This window comes from Heloderma suspectum, chromosome 3, assembly GCF_057233095.1.
Source record: "Heloderma suspectum isolate Gila_16-S chromosome 3, 16-S_ref, whole genome shotgun sequence".
Lineage (NCBI taxonomy): Eukaryota > Metazoa > Chordata > Lepidosauria > Squamata > Helodermatidae > Heloderma > Heloderma suspectum.
The window spans coordinates 327387272-327401649 of record NC_139460.1 but is presented as its reverse complement, the minus strand read 5'-3'; the positions used below and the strand labels follow the sequence as shown (position 1 = coordinate 327401649).

The following is a 14378-nucleotide window of genomic DNA, read 5'->3' as shown; positions in this document are numbered from 1 at the left end:
GCTCAAAGGCCATCATCAACCGAAGCCTCATGCAAATCTGTCCACACAGGCCCTGCTGTCGGGTAATAAATAAAAGGAGGTGGGAGGAGAGAGACACCGACGTTCCCATTCCTCCATTCCAGTGGCCGTCTGTAATCGAAGGCTGAAACATGTATTTATGCAAGAAGCAGTTAAGGAAGGCCCAACATGAAATTGCGCGCGCACACACACACACGTCCAATAAGCTGCTGAGGGAACGACAAGGCCCTGGAAGCAGACTTGGAGGCAGCTCCCATTAAAGACCACGTTTGTCTTTCTAACGCAGGGTGTGTGCGTGTGTTGGATTTGCAACTGGGAATATGAGTAACGTGGCCTGCAATGGCAGAAACAGCCATTTTAAATTCAAATCACGCCCCCTGGAGACACGGACATTTCATTTCATGATCTGAGGGATGCGCATAGCATACCACGCATGGCTCTTGGGAGCAGACACAGTCTTCGAAGATGGGCATTACTGGTCTCCATCCCATTTTAATGGAATAGTTTGGGCGGGTACAGAATCATAGGGATGTATCTAACCAGTTCACACACTTTCTGGACTGAACAGGGACTGAGGCACACAATCTGTGGTCGAAGTCCATACACCTTCAAACTTGCAGTGTTAGTCATGGATCCCCCCCCCAATGCATTTGGCAGCATGAGTACATGTGAAAAATGCACATCGAAGTGTGTACTTTTGAAAAATGTGCACAAACATGCTTTAATCAATGGAAGAAGAATGCATAGATGATTTTTTCCACAATAAAGGGGGATACAAAGACCCACATTCTTAATAATTGCCATCTCCGGACAATGGCCGCCATCTTTAAACTTCTTCATTGTTCTTTTTTGACCAGTCATGAAAACAATAGTACATTCTGTGTGGAGCACACAGCATTTTAAAGTCAACCAAAGGGACCAAACCTATCAGAGAATTCAAGATGCTTAACGCTGACTTGTGCAACAGGCCAAAATTTGGCTTTTGCTGGTCAGCATGGTCTTAGCCATTAGCTGGAGTGATGTTGGCTACCTTACAGATCAACTTTCCCCAACCTGGTGCTGTGCCCTCCAGATGTTTGGGACCACAACTCCCACCAGCCCCAGCCAGCATGGCCAATGGTCAGGGATACTGGGAGTTATAGTCAAAAACACCTGGAGGGCACAAGGTTGGAGAAGGCGGTTGTAGATTCTTTCCATAACTGAAAGCGAGGAGGAGTAATTCTCTAAAACAGGATGGCTAGTCATTCTGTGTGCTTTTCCCTCCCTGGAGAATATAGCTTGGCTGGCTGGCTTGAGCTGCCTGCTGCTACTCTACAAGCACCGTTTTGTGGGGTTCCTGCCCTCTCTGCTTCTGGCATCCTGTGGTGGTCTGGATCATCTTGGGAAGACATAGTTGGAAGGGGTGGCATTAGAGGGAGGGGGTTCTGCCAACTTTGGGACTGAACGGCTGATGGGTACAAAGTCTCACAAAAGCAGCCCTGAATAGGGAGAGGGAGTAGGCTGCAAAGATTTCTGCTAAGAGATTTCTAACAACAACAACTTGGGACCAGGATATCTGAGAGAGGGAGGAACTTCTTTACCAACCTGCGTGGTCACTGAGGTCATCAGAGGGTATCTCCCTGGTGGTTCCACATGGACCTATGGCCTGGCTGGAGTCCACCAGGAAAAGAGCCTTCAGTGTGGTGGCCCCCTTCCTGTGGAACTCCCTGCCTTTGGAGGTCAGGCAGGCATCAAGGTTGTGTTGCTTTTGGCGCCTCCTGAAGACACTGTTATTTTGAGAGGCCCTCCCTGACTGACAGGCTGCAGACTATTAAGTTCAGAATTTGTTCTTTTAAATTGTTTAAATTATGGGGTCTTATTCTTTTATCTTGTTGTTTATAGCTCTGAAATCTTTGATGTGGAGTGGTAGATAAATATTGTAAAATAAATAAACAAACAACAATAAACTGCATTGAGCACACACAGCCCAAGGCCAAGCTAGATATTCTTTGGTGGAAGACAGACACACACACACACACACACACACACACATATACACCCCTCGCTCTTTCCTTGGGGTTCTCAGGACACATTATGCCCAAATAAGCGAATCTTCAGAGGATTGCTGAGGACAACATTACTCCAGCCCCCTTTAATAATATGGTTTACAAGAAACGCAAGAAAAAATAGCATTCCAGTGCCTGCTGCCCTCAGCACCTGCCCGTGGGAAGAGACCATATTACATCCTCTTGGCACCCAGGCGCGTAATCCAGCCTCTGTGCGCACGCACGCCCCATGCTAGCCACCCTCAGCTAACACCTGTCTGATTTCTCAACAAGCCGCCCCTTCCTTCCACCCACTCTTCTCCTTAAGGTATGTTGACAAATGCTTTTAAAAGACCCACACGTACAACAGTTATTGTGAGTTGTTTGTTTGTCTTGTTTTGTTAAAGAGAGAACTGCAGCAAAATAATGCCTCCAGCTCTCAGAGTGCTGACAGTTTGGGAGTGAAAGCGGGCACCTGGAAGGAACAGGCCTAATTTTGCAATGGGAACCACCTGCATGGCTGTACAGAAAGGTTTTTATCTGCCTTGCACAAACCTGGAGGCCCTCCCTGCCCCCGAGCACCACATGTCCACTTAGATATGTTGCCGCAATGTCCGGTTTCAGTTCTCATTGGCCAACAGCAATTGATCTAAGCAGAATCGTATGATGGAATCCCAGGGCCTTGCAGCCCATCTAGCTCAAACCCTTGCTTGATGCAGGAAAACCAGAGCCAGGGCAACTTCTTATTTGCATTGCCACATGGACACCTCTACTGTTCTTCACAGTGGAAGAGGCAATGTTAATAGAGGAGAGACAGCCTGGCTAATCCGTTGGGTGGCTACTGAGGAGGGAGAGAGAAGATGTGCTTCTAGCCTTGGGATGCCCTTTCTGTGTCACTTTCACATGTGTTCACCCATAAGTCCATTCCATCCCGCTTCAACGTTAATCTGTTTTTTTAAAAATTAACCACACAAAATTTTGCATTCACATACATATTTCTAATGTATTTTCTCTCAAAATATGCATTTCTAAAGGTGTGTAGGTTTGCTTTTTGAGCCAAGAGCTGCTTGGTCTGGATCAGGTAAGCTCATACTGGAATTCACAAAGATCACATTCTCCAAGCATCTCTAAGAAAAAACCCCAAACATCCTCTGAGAAGTCCAGCTAAACAGAAAGGTCTTATACTTTCTCCTTGAAACTTTTCATGGACCATGACAACTGGGACCATTTATTTATTAAATGTTCCGATTGCCCAATAACCAAAGTTCATGACCAAGAAAGCCCCACTCCTGAGCCCATGACGTCTCACCTAAAATTGAATGCGAATGGTACCTCTTGCTCTGAGCATCATGAACAGCTGGGTGCAGAGACATGGGACATTCTCACCATGGACTATTCACAAGGGAAGGTCTAATGTTGTTTTTGCCAGAAGTCTTGCATAGGACATGGTGGAGGCATCCAGGCACATATATACTTTGTACAGGTGCTTTAGGATTTCCTATTAACTCCATGAATCAGGCAAGCACCATGCCTAAAAACACCTGTATAATTGTTTCAGAGGTACTCGTCCCTCACACCTGTTCTCTGGCCATTGCCAGTTTCCCAGATGGTAAACTGATGACATAAAGTTGTACGCAGAATTATACCACATGAATTTGATCTCCTCAGGATCGAATTGCTGCCAAAATATTACTAAAAGAATTAAAAGACCACACTGATCATCCACCCACTGTGGTCAATTCTAGCCTAGCTATCAGCTTTCAATGTGCTGAGAGACAGACGATAGATAGATAGATAGATAGATAGATAGATAGATAGATAGATAGATAGATCGTTGATCGATCTATGGTAAGGAACATTCCTCTTTAAATCTGAGTTCCTACCTGCAATCTTAAGTTGTACCTCGAACAAAGGTATGGAGAACCTGTGGCCCTCCAGATATTGTTGGATTCCAACTCCCATGAGCTACAACCAGCATGACCAAAGGTTACAGATGATGTGAGCTGTAGTCCAGCAATATCTGGAGGGTCACAGGTTCCACACCCCTGGCCTAGAGGCAGATTTACCACTTCAGTGAGAACTAGTTACAGTTACCAGAAATGAGCTGTGAGCCAGTCGGAAGCCCCTGGTTGAGTCTCACCTCATCTGCACAGGACTCCCTAGGAGGCCTTAAGCAAGATGTGGGTTTCTCAGTCTCTAGCCTCCCTCCCGTCTGCATTATGGGGATAATAATCATGGCCTACATTTGAACACTTACACACTATGTAAGTATTACTGCTATTATACTTACTTACTTAAAATATTTATGGCCCATCTTTCCATTTAAAAAAATACTCAAGGTGACTTACAACAAATATCGAAACAATAACACACAAGAAAAGAGATCAAACATTTTATTGTTATTTTTAAAGACAGTGGTTCATCAGGTAAAAGGAACATACAAATGTCTGGCTGGCTGGGGGACTGTGGCTGGGGAATTACTGAGTTGTAGTCCCACCCATCTGAAGAGCACCAGGTTGGAGAAAGCTTCTCTAGAGAGTCAACAAAGTGATCATCAGTTTGGCAGGCCTGGAAAGATAGGACTCTGCAAGATGGTGAAAACACCGTCACAGATGGGGTACGGTGAGCATCGTAAGCAGGGAATTCCAAAGTACAGCCCTAGAGAAGGCTCCCTCCTGCGTCTCTGCTGAACGCACCCCAGATACTGGCAGGGTGCAAAGGAGAGCCTCTTCTGTTGACCATGAACAGGCAGCCTCCTCCTCTGTGAGAAGCAGTCCTCTTCAGACATCCTGGGTGGCCCTTCCCCATTTAGAGCTTTTGTGGCAATAGAGTGGCATGTCAATAGACTAGTACGGAACAGCAGCTTGTGCTAAAGGGGGTTGTAATTTGTTCTTGTTTTCCTTTGAGCCGCCCTAAGGCCTACTGGCCACCAGTCAGGATATAAACGTAATGAAGCCACTTAAGAGCAGTGGGAATATACTGCTGACGGAGGTGGAGAGCCACTTACAGTGAAAGGGCCCAAGAAGCGGTGCGTCCGGATTAGTTTAGGCACAGTTAGAAATCGTATGACCGAGAGAAGGAGATGATGGCCTCGGACCACTTTCAGGCCACACCTCTTTCAGAGCACCCGAACACAACGGCTTTCCCTTCCAAGAAGCAAGACATTCCCACCCAGGCCTTTGGGCCTGCTGAAGTCTGCCTAGAAAACGCTGTCCCAGAATCCAGAGCCAGCTCACTTCCCCCCCACCCCCTTCTCTTGCTTTCCAGGCAACGTCTTGCCAGACGTATCCAAGAAACACTGGCGATGAGGAGCTCCGAAAATCCTCCCTTGGAGCACTCCACGGCGAGCCCCAGCCATAGGCCGCCTGTTGCCACCTGTCAGTTGTGGGGATTAATTACCTGAGCAAGAGCTGGGAGCGGCACATTCCTCCCCCGGCCGCGCCCACAGAAGATGTTGACATCAGGCATGCGGGGGCCCCCGTATCCGTGCCGGCACAAACCGCAGAAGGGGAGGCTGGGGGTAGAAGCTCTCTGTGGCGGACGACTGGGAAGGGGAAACGTTTACACTGCAAAAACCACAAGCAAGCAGACACAAGGAATGTCACACAGTTTCCTTTGTTCCTTCTGGGCAGGGGCATGGCTCATAACGCTGGACTGGACTAAGACAGCAGCTGGTTGTACCTTTCCAAGTGCTCCCTAAGTGTGTCGGTAAATGGGCCGGGGAGTGGTGGAAAGAGAGGCGGCCAAGCAGGATGAAGAAACGTAGCCTCAGGCAACAACTCAGGAGAGGAGAGCATGTCAGTTCCTTGTGCTCCATCCCCCGCCTCTGCTGGCTCCTCTAGGGCACCTTAGCCCACGTTTATAGCTTATAGCTGATGGAATAGTTGTAATTAGTTGTTGTTTTTTACACTAACTGCAATTCATTTCAGCATCATCACTCATAAATAAAATGGAAAAAAAGAGCACATGAAAAGCAAAGGGATAACGAAGCTCAGCTAAGAAGTGCCATCATGCTGGGTCAAGAACCCACGACCCAACTAGCTTGGCATTCTGTGCACCACTTGATTCTCCCCAACAGAAGAGCGGGCAGAAAATTTGTGTCAGGGGTGTACTATTTCAGACTGCAGGTGGCAGATCACTTGATGGAATGTCCCAAACAAAGAAGAACAACCCCCTTCCCCATGTATAGAAAGCTAGCATATCAAGGAGGCATGTGGAGGGGATATTTTGGGATGAAAGCGCATTCTATCGTGTGAGTACACCTGACATGGTGGAAATATTCATCCCCTATTAGCAGGCTTCCGTATCAGAACAGCTCTCTGAACACAGAGGCTACACTTCAGGCTGTCACGTCTAACAGCAGACAACACCTGTATTTATCTAATCCAGGGGCGAGTGACCTGCGGCCCGCAGACCACAAATGGCCCTCTGCTGAGCTGGGCTGTGGGGAAAAGTGGGTGGCGCTCGCTGAGGCTCAGCCACCAGGAGGGCAGAGGGCCATTTGTGCTGCAGTGCTGAGCTGGGATGCGGAAAGGATGCAGTTCTGCTGCTGTTACTAAAGATCTAAAAAAGGAGTGTCAGCAGTATTTCACCCAAAGGGCCACATTCAATTTTGGAAACGCTCTCAGGGGCTGCACTCCAGTGGTGGGCAGGGCTGAAGGCAAAATGTGTGTGGACACCCTCCCCCCGAAATCAGCATATTTTAAATTACAGTACTTGCTGCCAGAAACTAAACCACAGAAGAGGCATTTTAACCTTCTAGCACATGGGAAAAACTGCAGAAAAGCTGGGAAGTAACCAAACGATTGGAGATCGGGGAAAGGGGTGCAGCCATCTGAGGAACCCCTGATCCAAAAGCACTAAAACAGTTCCTCAAGCACTTGGGAAAATACAGTGGTCTTCACCTGATGCCAAAAGGTTCCGCAGATGTTTTGTTTTACAAAGCTTTTTATGAATGATTTTCTGCTGCATTGGGGATGATGATGTGCTTTTAAGTGCTTAGTTTGGTAGCTTTACTATTGTTTCTGTTGATTTCACTGTGTAGGCTGCCTTTGGAGGAAAAACATTTTTAAAAGGAGGGTACAAATGGATAAGATAAACTAGACAGAACTTGGCATCTTAAAAACACCACAGAAGTTATACATCTTACATAGACATATATGAAAGCTGAACCACACTCCACCATCAGAATAAAAACGTAAACTAGGAATGCACAAGGTTTTGCCTTCTGCATGGATCTTTCCTTCTTAAATTGAAAGATGTGGTTTATGGGGTATCGGAATTTGCATTTCAAGTATAGACGTAAAACTATTTCCTCTGCATTGCAGCAAAACTGTTGCCATTAAGAGGCATTCCATGGCTGCATTACATAGACTGAGGTCTTAGGCCTCTGGACTGGACTACTTTGGGCAGGGGCAAGGGGTCATTTCTAAATGCTTCCCCATGTTAAAAAAAGGAAAGAAAATATCTCGCCACCTGTAGTGAACTAGCTCATCTGGAAGCAAGCCCCTCCTCCTGGTGCAGCCTTCCCCAACACTGCAACCTCCAGATTTGTTGCACTACAACTCCCATCATCCCCAGCCAGAATGGGCAATCATTGTGCTGGCTGGAGATGATGGGGATTATGCCAGTTGTTCTGCTGCTCAGGAACAGGAGGCTTTAAAAGGACTATCCCGTCCTATAAATGCGGGCTCTCAGCTCCTGAAGATCCATCCTGCCTCTTCCCTACTTATGCTTTGCTGTTGATTAACGACCTTTCTTTTCCAGCAAGCCTTTGACACAGCCGATTTTATTTTCCCTGAGTGTTTCGGGGGGACAAGCTTTGAATGTGTTTAGCTCCTGTTTTGTTTTGGTTGCTGTTTGCAGTTAGGTTGATTGCTTTTAAACTTTTGATGTAAGCCACCTTTAGCGTCTCTAGCATAACAAGAAAGGTGGGATGGAATGGTTTTTAACAGCTGCAGTTATCTTCTCCATAGCAGCTGTGGGCAGGGGGGAACTGGAACAGTACCACAGCACTGGAGGAGAGTGGGATTAACTCTGCTGCCTCCACCATTTTCCCCAATGAGTTCCAGTATTGGGAAAAAGGCGGGATATAACTATAACGACAACAACAACAGCAGCAATGACCCCCCCCACCTTAAACTAGTATTTGCCCTGGGAATTTCTCTTATCTTTTTTCCCTTAGAGGGCAGACAGGAGCTCTGGATGGAGGTGGGTGGGGGAGAGGACTTTATTTGGGAAAAGAGGGGTAGGGATATGGGATAAATTTGTTTAGTTCACATTTTAAATATGAGGGGCCGGCACCTCATGGCCCCCCAGATGCGGGAGTGCAACTCCCATGATCCCTCGCCACTGGATGTGCTGGTTATGCTGATGCTAGTTGCAGTCCAACATCTGCAGGGCCACGAGTTGCCCACCCCTGCAACGTGGGGAACGAAACTCAGTTACCCTTCTCCAAATTTTGCAATGGAGCTCTCCAGTCCAAAAGTGCATATAAAAATGTGTATGTTAGGGAAATGTGGACACAAAATACATATGCTGGTGAAAATGTTTAAAAATGCGTATTAGGGAAATCGCTTGCAAAAATGTATAATTCGGAAAATTGTGGACAAAAATGTATGTATTAGGTTAAGTGTCTGCAAAAATGTGTACATTCTTTCATGTTAACTTCTGGGAAAAAAATTCTCAAGGTTTGGGACAAATTTCAGATTTTGGGACAAACCAAACCAAGACTGGAAAAATTAGAGAAACTAAAACTGACAGCTTTGTCCATCTATAGGGTGCAGGAAGAGTTAACCCTTTTCCAATAGAGGTGCAATCCTGATCCAATCCCCCAACAGTTTTTACCTGTTTTTTTAAACAGAAGATTATTCATCACCATCAATAACCATACCGTTTCATAATAGGTAGTAAAGTGTACAGTGAAACAGAGGGCAGCTTTTCTACATTAACATTCGCTCCTTCCCCCTGTATAGGAAGAAGTTACTGAGATGTCTAAAGTTAACTGAAAAGAACATAATGAAAAACCCAGCTTCACTCTGGAATTAGTAATTCAGGCTGCAATCCTATGCAGGCTTACCTGGGAGCAAGACCCACTGACTACAGTAAGATTTACTTCTGAGTAAACATGCATATCTGGATTGCAATGTAAAAAGTCCGTTTCAGTACATGAACGGGAATGGGCTGGAGAGGCGAGGTAAAAGATAAAAATATCTTTTTTTTTTCCTTTCTAAAAAAAATGCATCCAGGACACCCTAGAATTGTCCACCACTCCTTTCCACATGTTGAACTGCTGCTGCAAAATTAAAATATAAAACAAAAACGTATTTAAATTGAGATTACCAGGTTAAAAACAAGGCTCCTTCGAGCAGAACTTACCCTAAGGAAAGCTGGCTGTTTTGGAATTAGCACCCTACATTCCGAAAGAGAAAGAGAAAATGCACAAGACTGGGTTAAATTAAGCAGACTGGTTCTGTCTGAGGTCACCGAAACTGGAGTTGCTAGCCTATATTCGTATTCTACCAAAACTTCGCCGAATTCAATTCTACGGAAGCACGCTTCGCTTAGTTTCTTTTTCACCCTGGTCAGCTCTCGGGCACATTTGCACTCTCAGTCTCCCTAATGGAAAGAGACACACATTTCACTTTTGGTGCACTGCAAGCAACAGACTTTTTCCAGTCCAAGATCAGACACGGGGTTTTCATGATATCTATAAGAACCACTTGAGTCTTTCTAAGACATCTGATAGAGAAGATTCAGGGAACAAACCCGGAGACAGAAAGGCCCAATAATAATGGCTGGGAGCACCAAAGACAAAACCAGCACAAACATGAGTATGTATCCTAGAAACCTCAGTCAGGGACAATTCATGTGCTTCACAGTGACAAAAGTGTGTTTGCCCTCAGGTGCAGGCAGGTGCCATGGAGAGGCAAGGCCATTCCCACTTCTCTAACAAGTGCACTGGTATGATACATGTGGTTTCAAAAACCTTTTCACCGTGTTTACATTTCACATTTTCAGGTGTGCGTTAAAACGGCAGATGAGGTGGTATTCTTGTGTATTGACAGCGCCACTTCAGACTACAGGGGAATCTCAAATGAAGAAATGCTCTCTGATTCAGCCCAAAGATCCCTACACACAGAAAACCAGCATGTCATGCGAAAGACTAGGTAAGAACTCTTTTCCATTGACACACTACTTTTCGGAGTGCAGGGAATTGTATTCTTATTTTTGCATGGGGGAACATTCCATCCTGCAAGTCTGCAGTGGTACTATCCAGACACAGGTTTACCACTTTCATCTGTTCAGGAGAACTACACCTTCAGTTTTCATCTGAACGACACACTGTGGAAAAGGCCGTTGGAGCAAAACCATCCAACAAGCTGAAGTGTAACTGGAATGCTGGGTTGCCTAAGAGACGTACAACTCTTGGCCGGAGAATCCCCAGCATAGCATCAGAGTCTGCAAATTGCAGCATTTAAGCCAGTAAATTTCCTGTCGACTTCAAACGTGCTAACCCTTCCTTCCACCCCCCCCTCTGCTTTCCGCCCCCATGCTAAGACGAGGGCAGGTCCCGTCAGGCTCGGCTTCAGAGCGAGTGGCAGCGTCCCCAATTTCCTCACCAGCCCTGCAGGCTACAGTGGAGAGGCAAGTCTCAACCGAGCACAAAACAGCTTTCAAGCGCTCGGCGCCTCTGGTCTTGTCTTCACGCATACTTTGCAAGTAGCATCATGCCTCCTTCCTCCAGCCCAATTCCTCTGCCGTGCATGCAAGCCAGCCCCCTCGAGCCCTCTGCTTTGATTTCATGAAACAGACTCAAGCAGCACAGGGGGATGGCGGGGGGAGGAGAGAGATACACAAGCAAGCAGGGTTTTGTTTTTCTCTTCTGCTGTCGTGCTTGTTCGGGTTTCTAAACCTTCTCAAGTCACCAAGGGGATCGGATTCAGGATCATCTCTCTCCCTCACGGGAAAAAGGTGACGCGATGGAGCCTCGTGCCAAAGGCCCTCCTCAGCCATCCGTTGTCGGTCGGCAGGAGGTGAAGCAGAACCAAGGACAGGTCAGAGCAAGGCCCCCCTCCGCCCCCGGCAACGTGCACGCTCCCACGTCGGGTTATGCCCGGTTTCCAGAACCCACTCCATGCAAATCTTTTCCTCAGAGCTGAATCAGAAGTTCCCTTTCCACTTCAGATGCTGACAAAGCAAGAACTCTGACGGAAGACCATGGGTGAGCCTACAGATGATGGACACATCCTTTGATGTGATGGAAAGCATTCACACACCGTGCCCACAAACCCTGGGAGGTGGGCGGAGAGTGCTGGACTCGGCAAATCTGGGTTCAAATCCCAGTTCTGCAATGGGCTTTGAAGTGGATTCAGTCAATTCATTATTATTTATATAAGCTATTCCGTTTGTTTTGTTTTGTGCCACCCTTCTGCACAAATGCTCCCAGGGCAGCTAACAAATCCAAATGGTTCTCCCACACACACCCCTTTTATTCTCACAACAACAACCCTGTGGGGTAAGTTACGCTGAGTGAAAACAAACAGAATAAAAAACAGCTGGATGGAAGAGCCACCTAGTGGGGGGTGGCTATACCGCAGCTTTGACACATCTTTATACTGCATGTAGCACAATAGCTAAAGAGAGGGAGTGAGAAAGTTCTGGGATCAAAGATCTCCTGACGTGAGCACGCTGGGTGGCCTGAAATTCACAGGTGGAGAAGCTGCGGCCGGAGATTCTGCCAAATATTCTCAAGGGGCTGGGCTGAAATCCTCCAACAGTTTCTTTTGGGGGGAGAGGGCGGGAGGAGCAACACCAAATAAGAAAATTCTCAGAGGACTTATCAGAAAATAAATTTCTGAGAAATGTCAGCCCAGCTCTCTCTCTCTCTCTCTCTATCTGTTCTCTGCTATCCTAGAAGCCCTCTTCTGGCATTCACTTCCACCCCCTCGATGATGCCCCATGCACAGCAATGCTGATGTGCAACTGGCTGAGTTTGAAGGGGTCACTTCCATCATGTGTAGCGCTTCCAACACAGAGACAGCAAGCCTGAATGGTCAGCCGATGGCACGTTGGCTCAGGAGCATCACCAGGGCACGGGGCATTATCAAGGAGGCAGAACTAGCACCACGTATTCCGCTCATTAGCCCTTCACAGAGGGCTAATGAGCTAATTTGGAAAACGTAGGAAGCTGCCCTATACCGAGGCAGACCCTTGGTTCATCTAGCCCAGTATTGTCGACACTGACTGGCAGCAGTGGCTCTCCAGGGTTTCAGGCAAGAGTTTCCTCAGCTCTACCTGGAGATGCTGGGACTGAACCTGGGACCTTCTACATCTAAAGCAGGTGCCTCCACCACCGAGATATGGCCCCATCACCCAATCAGTACAAGTGCATATTTGGAAGCTGAACACTGGTTTTGTATGGTTGCGAGTCAGGTCTCCACAGGGTCATGGGAACTTCACACACAGATTACTGTATGTTAATTAGGTTTTAAGATTAAGACAAAGACAAAGAGAGAGAAATCTTTACAAAAACAACAACCAGCCACACCCATTCTTTCCAAGATTAGGGGAAAAACAAAACAGCAGCACTTTTTTAGAAGAGGAAAAGAGCAGGCACAACACCTCTGCTCAAGAACTGCACCACCTGTGCATCTGATACACTAAGGGTTCTAGCCAGCAAAAGCTTGTGCCAGGAGAGATGTCAGATTATTCATCTAGTTTCCAGCATCCAGAAGACTTTGGTCACCTATGGTGAAAAGGAAGGGCTTCCAGATGACCAGGCAAGGGAGACTTTGGTAAATGGTTTGTGTTTATGTGTGGATGCTATGAATGTCAGTACAAGTATTGGTGAAAAAGATTTGTCCAGGCTAGTAACTGTTCTGGGCATATATGCAAGCCTTCTCTGACATTCAACAAATTATTAGGGATGCTTACATAATTCCCCTCTGCTTGATTCTGCCCCAAGTTCTGAGGTTCCACTATACTGGATACCTTTATTGGCACAGAATTCAAAATTCCAGAATGGGTTATTCTTCTAAAGGTATATTTCTAGAATTTTGAAAGCTTGTGACAGCAGATTCCTGTCCCCCTTTCTGTCTTTTTCTAGTCACACAGTAAATTAAAAATGAAAAGAACACCCTGCCCACACTATGTTTTTATTTTTTTTATTTGTGTATTAGCACAATTCTTTAAAAAATATTTTTATACATTTAAAACCTGTGTGTGTGTGTGTGTGTGTTTCACAGTTTTTCACAGCAGCACAAAGATTTTGCTTTTAAATTACTGTTGTGAGGGTAGAGGTGCAGAATTTGTTACTGACTTTCTGAAATTTGGAGAAATTCCTACCAGAAACAGAGTGGGACCCAGGGGAGATTAAAACTTTGGAACAAAACTGAGGGAAAATCACTCATTCCTAGTTATTAGGCATTAATCTTCACTTAGTACTAGACAGCTAGAATTTATTTTGATGTATAAAATATTACACACTAGAAGTCCACAAATACATAGATCCACAGCATAAAAGTAAAAATATCAAATAGCACAGTCTTTACCATCCCCAGTTAACTTGTTTCTGAGGTGCATGGGTCAAGTTTTCAATAGAGGCACAATTTAGACGTTCCAGCAAACCATGCTTGGGACTTTCCAGGCAAGCCATGGTTTAGGGCTGTTTGCGTGCTTTCTTTTCTTGGTTTCATAAATTCACTCCTGTCTTTATGGAACAGCAGCCTCTGGGAGCAGAGTACCCTTAAATATGATTTGTCAGTTCAGCAGCCACCTGAAACCATGGTTTTCAGGCCCACATTAAAGTGTGTCTTTATTATAGTTTGTCAGCCGATTTGCAAACCATGGTTTGCACCAAAGCACAGCTAAGCTTTCTTAATCATAGCTTGGCCCAATTTCTCAGTTGTGCCAAATTGTCCACTGACTCTGTATAATACTGACGTTGCTCTCTCTCGCTATGTAGATACAATGTTCTATATATTTTGGATATAAAGGAAGATTCTCTCTCATTTCTATACATGAAATGTTTGGGTAGTGAATCCAAAGTATTTCCATTTCAGAGTTTCTACTGCAGAGTACAAAATGTGCACTTGGCTGCGAGGGCTGGTTCAGAGTGCAAAGTTATTCTACCTACCCCAAGCATCCATCGTTCCATACGTCCTTTAATATACCTCCACTAACCAGCAATCATAAGCATAGCATTAGTGTTTCCTTGTCTCCATGATGTAATCTGTGGTGTTCAGCCCCAGGCCTTGGATTCCCTGAGTTTGCCTTCAGTGCCTGATGCCCAGAGGAGGCCCACTGCAATTCCAATACACGGTACAAAGCTATGAT

General features: G+C 46.0%; 1 protein-coding gene across 5 annotated transcripts in view; it reads right to left on the bottom strand.

The window, feature by feature from the left end:
• The window catches only part of TP63 (tumor protein p63), a 183083-nt gene that overhangs the window by 38612 nt on the left and 130093 nt on the right, over positions 1-14378 (bottom strand). The window lies entirely within an intron of this gene.